Below are 18,437 nucleotides of genomic sequence, written 5' to 3' on the forward strand. Positions count from 1 at the left end.
GTAAAAACTTGTCCAAAATGGTTCGCGGTGCCAGATTTTTTTATTTTATCCCAAACTATGGCTCAAGTGGAGCATGCCCACAAAAAATGAGCCAAATCGGACTAAAATTGACGATTTGGTGACTAAAACAAAGTTCGGTGATCGAAAAAGTTAAGCCTCATCGAGCGCGGATACTTTTTTGGAAATCGGTAAAAACTTGTCCAAAATGGTTCGCGGTGCCAGATTTTTTTATTTTATCCCAAACTATGGCTCAAGTGGAGCATGCCCACAAAAAATGAGCCAAATCGGACTAAAATTGACGATTTGGTGACCAAAACAAAGTTCGGTGATCGAAAAAGTTAAGCCTCATCGAGCGCGGATACTTTTTTGGAAATCGGTAAAAACTTGTCCAAAATGGTTCGCGGTGCCAGATTTTTTTATTTTATCCCAAACTATGGCTCAAGTGGAGCATGCCCACAAAAAATGAGCCAAATCGGACTAAAATTGACGATTTGGTGACCAAAACAAAGTTCGGTGATCGAAAAAGTTAAGCCTCATCGAGCGCGGATACTTTTTTGGAAATCGGTAAAAACTTGTCCAAAATGGTTCGCGGTGCCAGATTTTTTTATTTTATCCCAAACTATGGCTCAAGTGGAGCATGCCCACAAAAAATGAGCCAAATCGGACTAAAATTGACGATTTGGTGACTAAAACAAAGTTCGGTGATCGAAAAAGTTAAGCCTCATCGAGCGCGGATACTTTTTTGGAAATCGGTAAAAACTTGTCCAAAATGGTTCGCGGTGCCAGATTTTTTTATTTTATCCCAAACTATGGCTCAAGTGGAGCATGCCCACAAAAAATGAGCCAAATCGGACTAAAATTGACGATTTGGTGACTAAAACAAAGTTCGGTGATCGAAAAAGTTAAGCCTCATCGAGCGCGGATACTTTTTTGGAAATCGGTAAAAACTTGTCCAAAATGGTTCGCGGTGCCAGATTTTTTTATTTTATCCCAAACTATGGCTCAAGTGGAGCATGCCCACAAAAAATGAGCCAAATCGGACTAAAATTGACGATTTGGTGACCAAAACAAAGTTCGGTGATCGAAAAAGTTAAGCCTCATCGAGCGCGGATACTTTTTTGGAAATCGGTAAAAACTTGTCCAAAATGGTTCGCGGTGCCAGATTTTTTTATTTTATCCCAAACTATGGCTCAAGTGGAGCATGCCCACAAAAAATGAGCCAAATCGGACTAAAATTGACGATTTGGTGACCAAAACAAAGTTCGGTGATCGAAAAAGTTAAGCCTCATCGAGCGCGGATACTTTTTTGGAAATCGGTAAAAACTTGTCCAAAATGGTTCGCGGTGCCAGATTTTTTTATTTTATCCCAAACTATGGCTCAAGTGGAGCATGCCCACAAAAAATGAGCCAAATCGGACTAAAATTGACGATTTGGTGACTAAAACAAAGTTCGGTGATCGAAAAAGTTAAGCCTCATCGAGCGCGGATACTTTTTTGGAAATCGGTAAAAACTTGTCCAAAATGGTTCGCGGTGCCAGATTTTTTTATTTTATCCCAAACTATGGCTCAAGTGGAGCATGCCCACAAAAAATGAGCCAAATCGGACTAAAATTGACGATTTGGTGACCAAAACAAAGTTCGGTGATCGAAAAAGTTAAGCCTCATCGAGCGCGGATACTTTTTTGGAAATCGGTAAAAACTTGTCCAAAATGGTTCGCGGTGCCAGATTTTTTTATTTTATCCCAAACTATGGCTCAAGTGGAGCATGCCCACAAAAAATGAGCCAAATCGGACTAAAATTGACGATTTGGTGACCAAAACAAAGTTCGGTGATCGAAAAAGTTAAGCCTCATCGAGCGCGGATACTTTTTTGGAAATCGGTAAAAACTTGTCCAAAATGGTTCGCGGTGCCAGATTTTTTTATTTTATCCCAAACTATGGCTCAAGTGGAGCATGCCCACAAAAAATGAGCCAAATCGGACTAAAATTGACGATTTGGTGACTAAAACAAAGTTCGGTGATCGAAAAAGTTAAGCCTCATCGAGCGCGGATACTTTTTTGGAAATCGGTAAAAACTTGTCCAAAATGGTTCGCGGTGCCAGATTTTTTTATTTTATCCCAAACTATGGCTCAAGTGGAGCATGCCCACAAAAAATGAGCCAAATCGGACTAAAATTGACGATTTGGTGACTAAAACAAAGTTCGGTGATCGAAAAAGTTAAGCCTCATCGAGCGCGGATACTTTTTTGGAAATCGGTAAAAACTTGTCCAAAATGGTTCGCGGTGCCAGATTTTTTTATTTTATCCCAAACTATGGCTCAAGTGGAGCATGCCCACAAAAAATGAGCCAAATCGGACTAAAATTGACGATTTGGTGACCAAAACAAAGTTCGGTGATCGAAAAAGTTAAGCCTCATCGAGCGCGGATACTTTTTTGGAAATCGGTAAAAACTTGTCCAAAATGGTTCGCGGTGCCAGATTTTTTTATTTTATCCCAAACTATGGCTCAAGTGGAGCATGCCCACAAAAAATGAGCCAAATCGGACTAAAATTGACGATTTGGTGACCAAAACAAAGTTCGGTGATCGAAAAAGTTAAGCCTCATCGAGCGCGGATACTTTTTTGGAAATCGGTAAAAACTTGTCCAAAATGGTTCGCGGTGCCAGATTTTTTTATTTTATCCCAAACTATGGCTCAAGTGGAGCATGCCCACAAAAAATGAGCCAAATCGGACTAAAATTGACGATTTGGTGACTAAAACAAAGTTCGGTGATCGAAAAAGTTAAGCCTCATCGAGCGCGGATACTTTTTTGGAAATCGGTAAAAACTTGTCCAAAATGGTTCGCGGTGCCAGATTTTTTTATTTTATCCCAAACTATGGCTCAAGTGGAGCATGCCCACAAAAAATGAGCCAAATCGGACTAAAATTGACGATTTGGTGACTAAAACAAAGTTCGGTGATCGAAAAAGTTAAGCCTCATCGAGCGCGGATACTTTTTTGGAAATCGGTAAAAACTTGTCCAAAATGGTTCGCGGTGCCAGATTTTTTTATTTTATCCCAAACTATGGCTCAAGTGGAGCATGCCCACAAAAAATGAGCCAAATCGGACTAAAATTGACGATTTGGTGACCAAAACAAAGTTCGGTGATCGAAAAAGTTAAGCCTCATCGAGCGCGGATACTTTTTTGGAAATCGGTAAAAACTTGTCCAAAATGGTTCGCGGTGCCAGATTTTTTTATTTTATCCCAAACTATGGCTCAAGTGGAGCATGCCCACAAAAAATGAGCCAAATCGGACTAAAATTGACGATTTGGTGACTAAAACAAAGTTCGGTGATCGAAAAAGTTAAGCCTCATCGAGCGCGGATACTTTTTGTAAATGACAATTTCAGCGGTAACCATTGCTCCAAACACACCCCATATACTTGTAAAGGCCATTATAATAGTTCCCCTGCTTGCGTGTTATGCATATTTGATATTTGGAACTGTCTCGGAAACATCAATACTAATTGTATAATTTCCCTTTATTAAACTAACTTTTAAGTTAGTGCAAATCGCTCAGTTCCATTCTTTAGGCTGCACTCCGCTAACGCAGAGTGCATTCAAATAAAACTTATCAAATAGAGTTAATACTTACCTATTTAATAAGTTTATCACAACAATTAGGCTAAAAGCAACTGGCTACTGATTTTCCCAATTACCGGCCTAAACCCACTGAAGTCATACTTCCGGTTCAATGTCCGGTTATACAGGTTCTTCGTACCCAATTCATCTGTGCTTTGTTTTGCGGCCGTTCCACTGTATTGTGGATGGTTGGAAGCAAAAAGTTTGCGCGTTTGTCATAATACACTGTATGGCTACGAATTGCATAAATTATAACACAACCGTGGCTAAAATTGCATGTATTAAGTGACTATTTTGCAAACCGCAAGGCGGCGAGTTAAAGTGATCCTGTATATGAATATGAGACTACAATACAATACTGTTGTATATAAATTCGCTCCCGCTTACGCAAATGCCTACGACCATACCATGTTGAATGCACCGGTTCTCGTCCGATCACCGAAGTTAAGCAACATTGGGCCTGGTTAGTACTTGGATGGGTGACCGCTTGGGAACACCAGGTGTTGTAGGCTTTTTCTTTTGAGTATTCAAACCTCATAGAATACTTTTATTCGATATTTACACATTTTAGAGCCTCAAAAAGCCTCGGTGATCGAAAAAGTTAAGCCTCATCGAGCGCGGATACTTTTTTGGAAATCGGTAAAAACTTGTCCAAAATGGTTCGCGGTGCCAGTTTTTTTTATTTTATCCCAAACTATGGCTCAAGTGGAGCATGCCCACAAAAAATGAGCCAAATCGGACTAAAATTGACGATTTGGTGACCAAAACAAAGTTCGGTGATCGAAAAAGTTAAGCCTCATCGAGCGCGGATACTTTTTTGGAAATCGGTAAAAACTTGTCCAAAATGGTTCGCGGTGCCAGTTTTTTTTATTTTATCCCAAACTATGGCTCAAGTGGAGCATGCCCACAAAAAATGAGCCAAATCGGACTAAAATTGACGATTTGGTGACCAAAACAAAGTTCGGTGATCGAAAAAGTTAAGCCTCATCGAGCGCGGATACTTTTTTGGAAATCGGTAAAAACTTGTCCAAAATGGTTCGCGGTGCCAGATTTTTTTATTTTATCCCAAACTATGGCTCAAGTGGAGCATGCCCACAAAAAATGAGCCAAATCGGACTAAAATTGACGATTTGGTGACCAAAACAAAGTTCGGTGATCGAAAAAGTTAAGCCTCATCGAGCGCGGATACTTTTTTGGAAATCGGTAAAAACTTGTCCAAAATGGTTCGCGGTGCCAGATTTTTTTATTTTATCCCAAACTATGGCTCAAGTGGAGCATGCCCACAAAAAATGAGCCAAATCGGACTAAAATTGACGATTTGGTGACCAAAACAAAGTTCGGTGATCGAAAAAGTTAAGCCTCATCGAGCGCGGATACTTTTTGTAAATGACAATTTCAGCAGTAACCATTGCTCCAAACACACCCCATATACTTGTAAAGGCCATTATAATAGTTCCCCTGCTTGCGTATTATGTATATTTGATATTTGGAATTGTCTCGGAAACATCAATACTAATTGTATAATTTCCCTTTATTAAACTAACTTTTAAGTTAGTGCAAATCGCTCAGTTCCATTCTTTAGGCTGCACTCCGCTAACGCAGAGTGCATTCAAATAAAACTTATCAAATAGAGTTAATACTTACCTATTTAATAAGTTTATCACAACAATTAGGCTAAAAGCAACTCGCTACTGATTTTCCCAATTACCGGCCTAAACCCACTGAAGTCATACTTCCGGTTCAATGTCCGGTTATACAGGTTCCTCGTACCCAATTCATCTGTGCTTTGTTTTGCGGCCGTTCCACTGTATTGTGGATGGTTGGAAGCAAAAAGTTTGCGCGTTTGTCATAATACACTGTATGGCTACGAATTGCATAAATTATAACACAACCGTGGCTAAAATTGCATGTATTAAGTGACTATTTTGCAAACCGCAAGGCGGCGAGTTAAAGTGATCCTGTATATGAATATGAGACTACAATACAATACTGTTGTATATAAATTCGCTCCCGCTTACGCAAATGCCTACGACCATACCATGTTGAATGCACCGGTTCTCGTCCGATCACCGAAGTTAAGCAACATTGGGCCTGGTTAGTACTTGGATGGGTGACCGCTTGGGAACACCAGGTGTTGTAGGCTTTTTCTTTTGAGTATTCAAACCTCATAGAATACTTTTATTCGATATTTACACATTTTAGAGCCTCAAAAAGCCTCGGTGATCGAAAAAGTTAAGCCTCATCGAGCGCGGATACTTTTTTGGAAATCGGTAAAAACTTGTCCAAAATGGTTCGCGGTGCCAGTTTTTTTTATTTTATCCCAAACTATGGCTCAAGTGGAGCATGCCCACAAAAAATGAGCCAAATCGGACTAAAATTGACGATTTGGTGACCAAAACAAAGTTCGGTGATCGAAAAAGTTAAGCCTCATCGAGCGCGGATACTTTTTGTAAATGACAATTTCAGCAGTAACCATTGCTCCAAACACACCCCATATACTTGTAAAGGCCATTATAATAGTTCCCCTGCTTGCGTATTATGTATATTTGATATTTGGAATTGTCTCGGAAACATCAATACTAATTGTATAATTTCCCTTTATTAAACTAACTTTTAAGTTAGTGCAAATCGCTCAGTTCCATTCTTTAGGCTGCACTCCGCTAACGCAGAGTGCATTCAAATAAAACTTATCAAATAGAGTTAATACTTACCTATTTAATAAGTTTATCACAACAATTAGGCTAAAAGCAACTCGCTACTGATTTTCCCAATTACCGGCCTAAACCCACTGAAGTCATACTTCCGGTTCAATGTCCGGTTATACAGGTTCCTCGTACCCAATTCATCTGTGCTTTGTTTTGCGGCCGTTCCACTGTATTGTGGATGGTTGGAAGCAAAAAGTTTGCGCGTTTGTCATAATACACTGTATGGCTACGAATTGCATAAATTATAACACAACCGTGGCTAAAATTGCATGTATTAAGTGACTATTTTGCAAACCGCAAGGCGGCGAGTTAAAGTGATCCTGTATATGAATATGAGACTACAATACAATACTGTTGTATATAAATTCGCTCCCGCTTACGCAAATGCCTACGACCATACCATGTTGAATGCACCGGTTCTCGTCCGATCACCGAAGTTAAGCAACATTGGGCCTGGTTAGTACTTGGATGGGTGACCGCTTGGGAACACCAGGTGTTGTAGGCTTTTTCTTTTGAGTATTCAAACCTCATAGAATACTTTTATTCGATATTTACACATTTTAGAGCCTCAAAAAGCCTCGGTGATCGAAAAAGTTAAGCCTCATCGAGCGCGGATACTTTTTTGGAAATCGGTAAAAACTTGTCCAAAATGGTTCGCGGTGCCAGTTTTTTTTATTTTATCCCAAACTATGGCTCAAGTGGAGCATGCCCACAAAAAATGAGCCAAATCGGACTAAAATTGACGATTTGGTGACCAAAACAAAGTTCGGTGATCGAAAAAGTTAAGCCTCATCGAGCGCGGATACTTTTTTGGAAATCGGTAAAAACTTGTCCAAAATGGTTCGCGGTGCCAGTTTTTTTTATTTTATCCCAAACTATGGCTCAAGTGGAGCATGCCCACAAAAAATGAGCCAAATCGGACTAAAATTGACGATTTGGTGACCAAAACAAAGTTCGGTGATCGAAAAAGTTAAGCCTCATCGAGCGCGGATACTTTTTTGGAAATCGGTAAAAACTTGTCCAAAATGGTTCGCGGTGCCAGATTTTTTTATTTTATCCCAAACTATGGCTCAAGTGGAGCATGCCCACAAAAAATGAGCCAAATCGGACTAAAATTGACGATTTGGTGACCAAAACAAAGTTCGGTGATCGAAAAAGTTAAGCCTCATCGAGCGCGGATACTTTTTTGGAAATCGGTAAAAACTTGTCCAAAATGGTTCGCGGTGCCAGATTTTTTTATTTTATCCCAAACTATGGCTCAAGTGGAGCATGCCCACAAAAAATGAGCCAAATCGGACTAAAATTGACGATTTGGTGACTAAAACAAAGTTCGGTGATCGAAAAAGTTAAGCCTCATCGAGCGCGGATACTTTTTTGGAAATCGGTAAAAACTTGTCCAAAATGGTTCGCGGTGCCAGATTTTTTTATTTTATCCCAAACTATGGCTCAAGTGGAGCATGCCCACAAAAAATGAGCCAAATCGGACTAAAATTGACGATTTGGTGACCAAAACAAAGTTCGGTGATCGAAAAAGTTAAGCCTCATCGAGCGCGGATACTTTTTTGGAAATCGGTAAAAACTTGTCCAAAATGGTTCGCGGTGCCAGATTTTTTTATTTTATCCCAAACTATGGCTCAAGTGGAGCATGCCCACAAAAAATGAGCCAAATCGGACTAAAATTGACGATTTGGTGACTAAAACAAAGTTCGGTGATCGAAAAAGTTAAGCCTCATCGAGCGCGGATACTTTTTTGGAAATCGGTAAAAACTTGTCCAAAATGGTTCGCGGTGCCAGATTTTTTTATTTTATCCCAAACTATGGCTCAAGTGGAGCATGCCCACAAAAAATGAGCCAAATCGGACTAAAATTGACGATTTGGTGACCAAAACAAAGTTCGGTGATCGAAAAAGTTAAGCCTCATCGAGCGCGGATACTTTTTTGGAAATCGGTAAAAACTTGTCCAAAATGGTTCGCGGTGCCAGATTTTTTTATTTTATCCCAAACTATGGCTCAAGTGGAGCATGCCCACAAAAAATGAGCCAAATCGGACTAAAATTGACGATTTGGTGACCAAAACAAAGTTCGGTGATCGAAAAAGTTAAGCCTCATCGAGCGCGGATACTTTTTTGGAAATCGGTAAAAACTTGTCCAAAATGGTTCGCGGTGCCAGATTTTTTTATTTTATCCCAAACTATGGCTCAAGTGGAGCATGCCCACAAAAAATGAGCCAAATCGGACTAAAATTGACGATTTGGTGACTAAAACAAAGTTCGGTGATCGAAAAAGTTAAGCCTCATCGAGCGCGGATACTTTTTTGGAAATCGGTAAAAACTTGTCCAAAATGGTTCGCGGTGCCAGATTTTTTTATTTTATCCCAAACTATGGCTCAAGTGGAGCATGCCCACAAAAAATGAGCCAAATCGGACTAAAATTGACGATTTGGTGACCAAAACAAAGTTCGGTGATCGAAAAAGTTAAGCCTCATCGAGCGCGGATACTTTTTTGGAAATCGGTAAAAACTTGTCCAAAATGGTTCGCGGTGCCAGATTTTTTTATTTTATCCCAAACTATGGCTCAAGTGGAGCATGCCCACAAAAAATGAGCCAAATCGGACTAAAATTGACGATTTGGTGACTAAAACAAAGTTCGGTGATCGAAAAAGTTAAGCCTCATCGAGCGCGGATACTTTTTTGGAAATCGGTAAAAACTTGTCCAAAATGGTTCGCGGTGCCAGATTTTTTTATTTTATCCCAAACTATGGCTCAAGTGGAGCATGCCCACAAAAAATGAGCCAAATCGGACTAAAATTGACGATTTGGTGACCAAAACAAAGTTCGGTGATCGAAAAAGTTAAGCCTCATCGAGCGCGGATACTTTTTTGGAAATCGGTAAAAACTTGTCCAAAATGGTTCGCGGTGCCAGATTTTTTTATTTTATCCCAAACTATGGCTCAAGTGGAGCATGCCCACAAAAAATGAGCCAAATCGGACTAAAATTGACGATTTGGTGACCAAAACAAAGTTCGGTGATCGAAAAAGTTAAGCCTCATCGAGCGCGGATACTTTTTTGGAAATCGGTAAAAACTTGTCCAAAATGGTTCGCGGTGCCAGATTTTTTTATTTTATCCCAAACTATGGCTCAAGTGGAGCATGCCCACAAAAAATGAGCCAAATCGGACTAAAATTGACGATTTGGTGACCAAAACAAAGTTCGGTGATCGAAAAAGTTAAGCCTCATCGAGCGCGGATACTTTTTTGGAAATCGGTAAAAACTTGTCCAAAATGGTTCGCGGTGCCAGATTTTTTTATTTTATCCCAAACTATGGCTCAAGTGGAGCATGCCCACAAAAAATGAGCCAAATCGGACTAAAATTGACGATTTGGTGACTAAAACAAAGTTCGGTGATCGAAAAAGTTAAGCCTCATCGAGCGCGGATACTTTTTTGGAAATCGGTAAAAACTTGTCCAAAATGGTTCGCGGTGCCAGATTTTTTTATTTTATCCCAAACTATGGCTCAAGTGGAGCATGCCCACAAAAAATGAGCCAAATCGGACTAAAATTGACGATTTGGTGACCAAAACAAAGTTCGGTGATCGAAAAAGTTAAGCCTCATCGAGCGCGGATACTTTTTTGGAAATCGGTAAAAACTTGTCCAAAATGGTTCGCGGTGCCAGATTTTTTTATTTTATCCCAAACTATGGCTCAAGTGGAGCATGCCCACAAAAAATGAGCCAAATCGGACTAAAATTGACGATTTGGTGACTAAAACAAAGTTCGGTGATCGAAAAAGTTAAGCCTCATCGAGCGCGGATACTTTTTTGGAAATCGGTAAAAACTTGTCCAAAATGGTTCGCGGTGCCAGATTTTTTTATTTTATCCCAAACTATGGCTCAAGTGGAGCATGCCCACAAAAAATGAGCCAAATCGGACTAAAATTGACGATTTGGTGACCAAAACAAAGTTCGGTGATCGAAAAAGTTAAGCCTCATCGAGCGCGGATACTTTTTTGGAAATCGGTAAAAACTTGTCCAAAATGGTTCGCGGTGCCAGATTTTTTTAATTTATCCCAAACTATGGCTCAAGTGGAGCATGCCCACAAAAAATGAGCCAAATCGGACTAAAATTGACGATTTGGTGACTAAAACAAAGTTCGGTGATCGAAAAAGTTAAGCCTCATCGAGCGCGGATACTTTTTTGGAAATCGGTAAAAACTTGTCCAAAATGGTTCGCGGTGCCAGATTTTTTTATTTTATCCCAAACTATGGCTCAAGTGGAGCATGCCCACAAAAAATGAGCCAAATCGGACTAAAATTGACGATTTGGTGACCAAAACAAAGTTCGGTGATCGAAAAAGTTAAGCCTCATCGAGCGCGGATACTTTTTTGGAAATCGGTAAAAACTTGTCCAAAATGGTTCGCGGTGCCAGATTTTTTTATTTTATCCCAAACTATGGCTCAAGTGGAGCATGCCCACAAAAAATGAGCCAAATCGGACTAAAATTGACGATTTGGTGACTAAAACAAAGTTCGGTGATCGAAAAAGTTAAGCCTCATCGAGCGCGGATACTTTTTTGGAAATCGGTAAAAACTTGTCCAAAATGGTTCGCGGTGCCAGATTTTTTTATTTTATCCCAAACTATGGCTCAAGTGGAGCATGCCCACAAAAAATGAGCCAAATCGGACTAAAATTGACGATTTGGTGACCAAAACAAAGTTCGGTGATCGAAAAAGTTAAGCCTCATCGAGCGCGGATACTTTTTTGGAAATCGGTAAAAACTTGTCCAAAATGGTTCGCGGTGCCAGATTTTTTTATTGTATCCCAAACTATGGCTCAAGTGGAGCATGCCCACAAAAAATGAGCCAAATCGGACTAAAATTGACGATTTGGTGACTAAAACAAAGTTCGGTGATCGAAAAAGTTAAGCCTCATCGAGCGCGGATACTTTTTTGGAAATCGGTAAAAACTTGTCCAAAATGGTTCGAGGTGCCAGATTTTTTTATTTTATCCCAAACTATGGCTCAAGTGGAGCATGCCCACAAAAAATGAGCCAAATCGGACTAAAATTGACGATTTGGTGACCAAAACAAAGTTCGGTGATCGAAAAAGTTAAGCCTCATCGAGCGCGGATACTTTTTTGGAAATCGGTAAAAACTTGTCCAAAATGGTTCGCGGTGCCAGATTTTTTTATTTTATCCCAAACTATGGCTCAAGTGGAGCATGCCCACAAAAAATGAGCCAAATCGGACTAAAATTGACGATTTGGTGACCAAAACAAAGTTCGGTGATCGAAAAAGTTAAGCCTCATCGAGCGCGGATACTTTTTTGGAAATCGGTAAAAACTTGTCCAAAATGGTTCGCGGTGCCAGATTTTTTTATTTTATCCCAAACTATGGCTCAAGTGGAGCATGCCCACAAAAAATGAGCCAAATCGGACTAAAATTGACGATTTGGTGACTAAAACAAAGTTCGGTGATCGAAAAAGTTAAGCCTCATCGAGCGCGGATACTTTTTTGGAAATCGGTAAAAACTTGTCCAAAATGGTTCGCGGTGCCAGATTTTTTTATTTTATCCCAAACTATGGCTCAAGTGGAGCATGCCCACAAAAAATGAGCCAAATCGGACTAAAATTGACGATTTGGTGACCAAAACAAAGTTCGGTGATCGAAAAAGTTAAGCCTCATCGAGCGCGGATACTTTTTTGGAAATCGGTAAAAACTTGTCCAAAATGGTTCGCGGTGCCAGATTTTTTTATTTTATCCCAAACTATGGCTCAAGTGGAGCATGCCCACAAAAAATGAGCCAAATCGGACTAAAATTGACGATTTGGTGACTAAAACAAAGTTCGGTGATCGAAAAAGTTAAGCCTCATCGAGCGCGGATACTTTTTTGGAAATCGGTAAAAACTTGTCCAAAATGGTTCGCGGTGCCAGATTTTTTTATTTTATCCCAAACTATGGCTCAAGTGGAGCATGCCCACAAAAAATGAGCCAAATCGGACTAAAATTGACGATTTGGTGACCAAAACAAAGTTCGGTGATCGAAAAAGTTAAGCCTCATCGAGCGCGGATACTTTTTTGGAAATCGGTAAAAACTTGTCCAAAATGGTTCGCGGTGCCAGATTTTTTTAATTTATCCCAAACTATGGCTCAAGTGGAGCATGCCCACAAAAAATGAGCCAAATCGGACTAAAATTGACGATTTGGTGACTAAAACAAAGTTCGGTGATCGAAAAAGTTAAGCCTCATCGAGCGCGGATACTTTTTTGGAAATCGGTAAAAACTTGTCCAAAATGGTTCGCGGTGCCAGATTTTTTTATTTTATCCCAAACTATGGCTCAAGTGGAGCATGCCCACAAAAAATGAGCCAAATCGGACTAAAATTGACGATTTGGTGACCAAAACAAAGTTCGGTGATCGAAAAAGTTAAGCCTCATCGAGCGCGGATACTTTTTTGGAAATCGGTAAAAACTTGTCCAAAATGGTTCGCGGTGCCAGATTTTTTTATTTTATCCCAAACTATGGCTCAAGTGGAGCATGCCCACAAAAAATGAGCCAAATCGGACTAAAATTGACGATTTGGTGACTAAAACAAAGTTCGGTGATCGAAAAAGTTAAGCCTCATCGAGCGCGGATACTTTTTTGGAAATCGGTAAAAACTTGTCCAAAATGGTTCGCGGTGCCAGATTTTTTTATTTTATCCCAAACTATGGCTCAAGTGGAGCATGCCCACAAAAAATGAGCCAAATCGGACTAAAATTGACGATTTGGTGACCAAAACAAAGTTCGGTGATCGAAAAAGTTAAGCCTCATCGAGCGCGGATACTTTTTTGGAAATCGGTAAAAACTTGTCCAAAATGGTTCGCGGTGCCAGATTTTTTTAATTTATCCCAAACTATGGCTCAAGTGGAGCATGCCCACAAAAAATGAGCCAAATCGGACTAAAATTGACGATTTGGTGACTAAAACAAAGTTCGGTGATCGAAAAAGTTAAGCCTCATCGAGCGCGGATACTTTTTGTAAATGACAATTTCAGCGGTAACCATTGCTCCAAACACACCACATATACTTGTAAAGGCCATTATAATAGTTCCCCTGCTTGCGTGTTATGCATATTTGATATTTGGAACTGTCTCGGAAACATCAATACTAATTGTATAATTTCCCTTTATTAAACTAACTTTTAAGTTAGTGCAAATCGCTCAGTTCCATTCTTTAGGCTGCACTCCGCTAACGCAGAGTGCATTCAAATAAAACTTATCAAATAGAGTTAATACTTACCTATTTAATAAGTTTATCACAACAATTAGGCTAAAAGCAACTCGCTACGGATTTTCCCAATTACCGGCCTAAACCCACTGAAGTCATACTTCCGGTTCAATGTCCGGTTATACAGGTTCCTCGTACCCAATTCATCTGTGCTTTGTTCTGCGGCCGTTCCACTGTATTGTGGATGGTTGGAAGCAAAAAGTTTGCGCGTTTGTCATAATACACTGTATGGCTACGAATTGCATAAATTATAACACAACCGTGGCTAAAATTGCATGTATTAAGTGACTATTTTGCAAACCGCAAGGCGGCGAGTTAAAGTGATCCTGTATATGAATATGAGACTACAATACAATACTGTTGTATATAAATTCGCTCCCGCTTACGCAAATGCCTACGACCATACCATGTTGAATGCACCGGTTCTCGTCCGATCACCGAAGTTAAGCAACATTGGGCCTGGTTAGTACTTGGATGGGTGACCGCTTGGGAACACCAGGTGTTGTAGGCTTTTTCTTTTGAGTATTCAAACCTCATAGAATACTTTTATTCGATATTTACACATTTTAGAGCCTCAAAAAGCCTCGGTGATCGAAAAAGTTAAGCCTCATCGAGCGCGGATACTTTTTTGGAAATCGGTAAAAACTTGTCCAAAATGGTTCGCGGTGCCAGTTTTTTTTATTTTATCACAAACTATGGCTCAAGTGGAGCATGCCCACAAAAAATGAGCCAAATCGGACTAAAATTGACGATTTGGTGACCAAAACAAAGTTCGGTGATCGAAAAAGTTAAGCCTCATCGAGCGCGGATACTTTTTTGGAAATCGGTAAAAACTTGTCCAAAATGGTTCGCGGTGCCAGTTTTTTTTATTTTATCCCAAACTATGGCTCAAGTGGAGCATGCCCACAAAAAATGAGCCAAATCGGACTAAAATTGACGATTTGGTGACCAAAACAAAGTTCGGTGATCGAAAAAGTTAAGCCTCATCGAGCGCGGATACTTTTTTGGAAATCGGTAAAAACTTGTCCAAAATGGTTCGCGGTGCCAGTTTTTTTTATTTTATCCCAAACTATGGCTCAAGTGGAGCATGCCCACAAAAAATGAGCCAAATCGGACTAAAATTGACGATTTGGTGACCAAAACAAAGTTCGGTGATCGAAAAAGTTAAGCCTCATCGAGCGCGGATACTTTTTTGGAAATCGGTAAAAACTTGTCCAAAATGGTTCGCAGTGCCAGAGTTTTTTATTTTATCCCAAACTATGGCTCAAGTGGAGCATGCCCACAAAAAATGAGCCAAATCGGACTAAAATTGACGATTTGGTGACCAAAACAAAGTTCGGTGATCGAAAAAGTTAAGCCTCATCGAGCGCGGATACTTTTTTGGAAATCGGTAAAAACTTGTCCAAAATGGTTCGCGGTGCCAGATTTTTTTATTTTATCCCAAACTATGGCTCAAGTGGAGCATGCCCACAAAAAATGAGCCAAATCGGACTAAAATTGACGATTTGGTGACTAAAACAAAGTTCGGTGATCGAAAAAGTTAAGCCTCATCGAGCGCGGATACTTTTTTGGAAATCGGTAAAAACTTGTCCAAAATGGTTCGCGGTGCCAGTTTTTTTTATTTTATCACAAACTATGGCTCAAGTGGAGCATGCCCACAAAAAATGAGCCAAATCGGACTAAAATTGACGATTTGGTGACCAAAACAAAGTTCGGTGATCGAAAAAGTTAAGCCTCATCGAGCGCGGATACTTTTTTGGAAATCGGTAAAAACTTGTCCAAAATGGTTCGCGGTGCCAGTTTTTTTTATTTTATCCCAAACTATGGCTCAAGTGGAGCATGCCCACAAAAAATGAGCCAAATCGGACTAAAATTGACGATTTGGTGACCAAAACAAAGTTCGGTGATCGAAAAAGTTAAGCCTCATCGAGCGCGGATACTTTTTTGGAAATCGGTAAAAACTTGTCCAAAATGGTTCGCGGTGCCAGTTTTTTTTATTTTATCCCAAACTATGGCTCAAGTGGAGCATGCCCACAAAAAATGAGCCAAATCGGACTAAAATTGACGATTTGGTGACCAAAACAAAGTTCGGTGATCGAAAAAGTTAAGCCTCATCGAGCGCGGATACTTTTTTGGAAATCGGTAAAAACTTGTCCAAAATGGTTCGCGGTGCCAGATTTTTTTATTTTATCCCAAACTATGGCTCAAGTGGAGCATGCCCACAAAAAATGAGCCAAATCGGACTAAAATTGACGATTTGGTGACCAAAACAAAGTTCGGTGATCGAAAAAGTTAAGCCTCATCGAGCGCGGATACTTTTTTGGAAATCGGTAAAAACTTGTCCAAAATGGTTCGCGGTGCCAGATTTTTTTATTTTATCCCAAACTATGGCTCAAGTGGAGCATGCCCACAAAAAATGAGCCAAATCGGACTAAAATTGACGATTTGGTGACTAAAACAAAGTTCGGTGATCGAAAAAGTTAAGCCTCATCGAGCGCGGATACTTTTTTGGAAATCGGTAAAAACTTGTCCAAAATGGTTCGCGGTGCCAGTTTTTTTTATTTTATCCCAAGCTATGGCTCAAGTGGAGCATGCCCACAAAAAATGAGCCAAATCGGACTAAAATTGACGATTTGGTGACCAAAACAAAGTTCGGTGATCGAAAAAGTTAAGCCTCATCGAGCGCGGATACTTTTTTGGAAATCGGTAAAAACTTGTCCAAAATGGTTCGCGGTGCCAGATTTTTTTATTTTATCCCAAACTATGGCTCAAGTGGAGCATGCCCACAAAAAATGAGCCAAATCGGACTAAAATTGACGATTTGGTGACTAAAACAAAGTTCGGTGATCGAAAAAGTTAAGCCTCATCGAGCGCGGATACTTTTTTGGAAATCGGTAAAAACTTGTCCAAAATGGTTCGCGGTGCCAGTTTTTTTTATTTTATCCCAAGCTATGGCTCAAGTGGAGCATGCCCACAAAAAATGAGCCAAATCGGACTAAAATTGACGATTTGGTGACCAAAACAAAGTTCGGTGATCGAAAAAGTTAAGCCTCATCGAGCGCGGATACTTTTTTGGAAATCGGTAAAAACTTGTCCAAAATGGTTCGCGGTGCCAGTTTTTTTTATTTTATCCCAAGCTATGGCTCAAGTGGAGCATGCCCACAAAAAATGAGCCAAATCGGACTAAAATTGACGATTTGGTGACCAAAACAAAGTTCGGTGATCGAAAAAGTTAAGCCTCATCGAGCGCGGATACTTTTTTGGAAATCGGTAAAAACTTGTCCAAAATGGTTCGCGGTGCCAGATTTTTTTATTTTATCCCAAACTATGGCTCAAGTGGAGCATGCCCACAAAAAATGAGCCAAATCGGACTAAAATTGACGATTTGGTGACTAAAACAAAGTTCGGTGATCGAAAAAGTTAAGCCTCATCGAGCGCGGATACTTTTTTGGAAATCGGTAAAAACTTGTCCAAAATGGTTCGCGGTGCCAGTTTTTTTTATTTTATCCCAAGCTATGGCTCAAGTGGAGCATGCCCACAAAAAATGAGCCAAATCGGACTAAAATTGACGATTTGGTGACCAAAACAAAGTTCGGTGATCGAAAAAGTTAAGCCTCATCGAGCGCGGATACTTTTTTGGAAATCGGTAAAAACTTGTCCAAAATGGTTCGCGGTGCCAGATTTTTTTATTTTATCCCAAACTATGGCTCAAGTGGAGCATGCCCACAAAAAATGAGCCAAATCGGACTAAAATTGACGATTTGGTGACTAAAACAAAGTTCGGTGATCGAAAAAGTTAAGCCTCATCGAGCGCGGATACTTTTTTGGAAATCGGTAAAAACTTGTCCAAAATGGTTCGCGGTGCCAGTTTTTTTTATTTTATCCCAAGCTATGGCTCAAGTGGAGCATGCCCACAAAAAATGAGCCAAATCGGACTAAAATTGACGATTTGGTGACCAAAACAAAGTTCGGTGATCGAAAAAGTTAAGCCTCATCGAGCGCGGATACTTTTTTAGAAATCGGTAAAAACTTGTCCAAAATGGTTCGCGGTGCCAGATTTTTTTATTTTATCCCAAATTATGGCTCAAGTGGAGCATGCCCACAAAAAATGAGCCAAATCGGACTAAAATTGACGATTTGGTGACCAATACAAAGTTCGGTGATCGAAAAAGTTAAGCCTCATCGAGCGCGGATACTTTTTGTAAATGACAATTTCAGCAGTAACCATTGCTCCAAACACAACCCATATACTTGTAAAGGCCATTATAATAGTTCCCCTGCTTGCGTATTATGTATATTTGATATTTGGAATTGTCTCGGAAACATCAATACTAATTGTATAATTTCCCTTTATTAAACTAACTTTTAAGTTAGTGCAAATCGCTCAGTTCCATTCTTTAGGCTGCACTCCGCTAACGCAGAGTGCATTCAAATAAAACTTATCAAATAGAGTTAATACTTACCTATTTAATAAGTTTATCACAACAATTAGGCTAAAAGCAACTCGCTACTGATTTTCCCAATTACCGGCCTAAACCCACTGAAGTCATACTTCCGGTTCAATGTCCGGTTATACAGGTTCCTCGTACCCAATTCATCTGTGCTTTGTTTTGCGGCCGTTCCACTGTATTGTGGATGGTTGGAAGCAAAAAGTTTGCGCGTTTGTCATAATACACTGTATGGCTACGAATTGCATAAATTATAACACAACCGTGGCTAAAATTGCATGTATCAAGTGACTATTTTGCAAACCGCAAGGCGGCGAGTTAAAGTGATCCTGTATATGAATATGAGACTACAATACAATACTGTTGTATATAAATTCGCTCCCGCTTACGCAAAT

General features: G+C 39.9%; 4 non-coding genes across 4 annotated transcripts; all 4 read left to right on the forward strand.

Annotated features, from left to right (window-relative positions):
* Positions 1 to 4,017: 4,017 nt before the first annotated feature.
* Positions 4,018 to 4,136, forward strand: LOC142346340 (5S ribosomal RNA). The gene has a single exon (XR_012759403.1). It is a non-coding gene; the product is annotated as a 5S ribosomal RNA (ribosomal RNA).
* Positions 4,137 to 5,648: 1,512 nt separating this feature from the next.
* LOC142346351 (5S ribosomal RNA) lies at positions 5,649 to 5,767 on the forward strand. Its single transcript, XR_012759414.1, has one exon. It is a non-coding gene; the product is annotated as a 5S ribosomal RNA (ribosomal RNA).
* A 948-nt stretch (positions 5,768 to 6,715) lies between these two features.
* Positions 6,716 to 6,834, forward strand: LOC142346363 (5S ribosomal RNA). Its single transcript, XR_012759425.1, has one exon. It is a non-coding gene; the product is annotated as a 5S ribosomal RNA (ribosomal RNA).
* Positions 6,835 to 13,986: 7,152 nt separating this feature from the next.
* LOC142346374 (5S ribosomal RNA) lies at positions 13,987 to 14,105 on the forward strand. Its single transcript, XR_012759436.1, has one exon. It is a non-coding gene; the product is annotated as a 5S ribosomal RNA (ribosomal RNA).
* Positions 14,106 to 18,437: the final 4,332 nt, after the last annotated feature.

This window comes from Convolutriloba macropyga, chromosome 9 (assembly GCF_964194025.1).
Source record: "Convolutriloba macropyga chromosome 9, txConMacr16.3, whole genome shotgun sequence".
In the NCBI taxonomy this organism is placed as follows: domain Eukaryota; kingdom Metazoa; phylum Xenacoelomorpha; order Acoela; family Convolutidae; genus Convolutriloba; species Convolutriloba macropyga.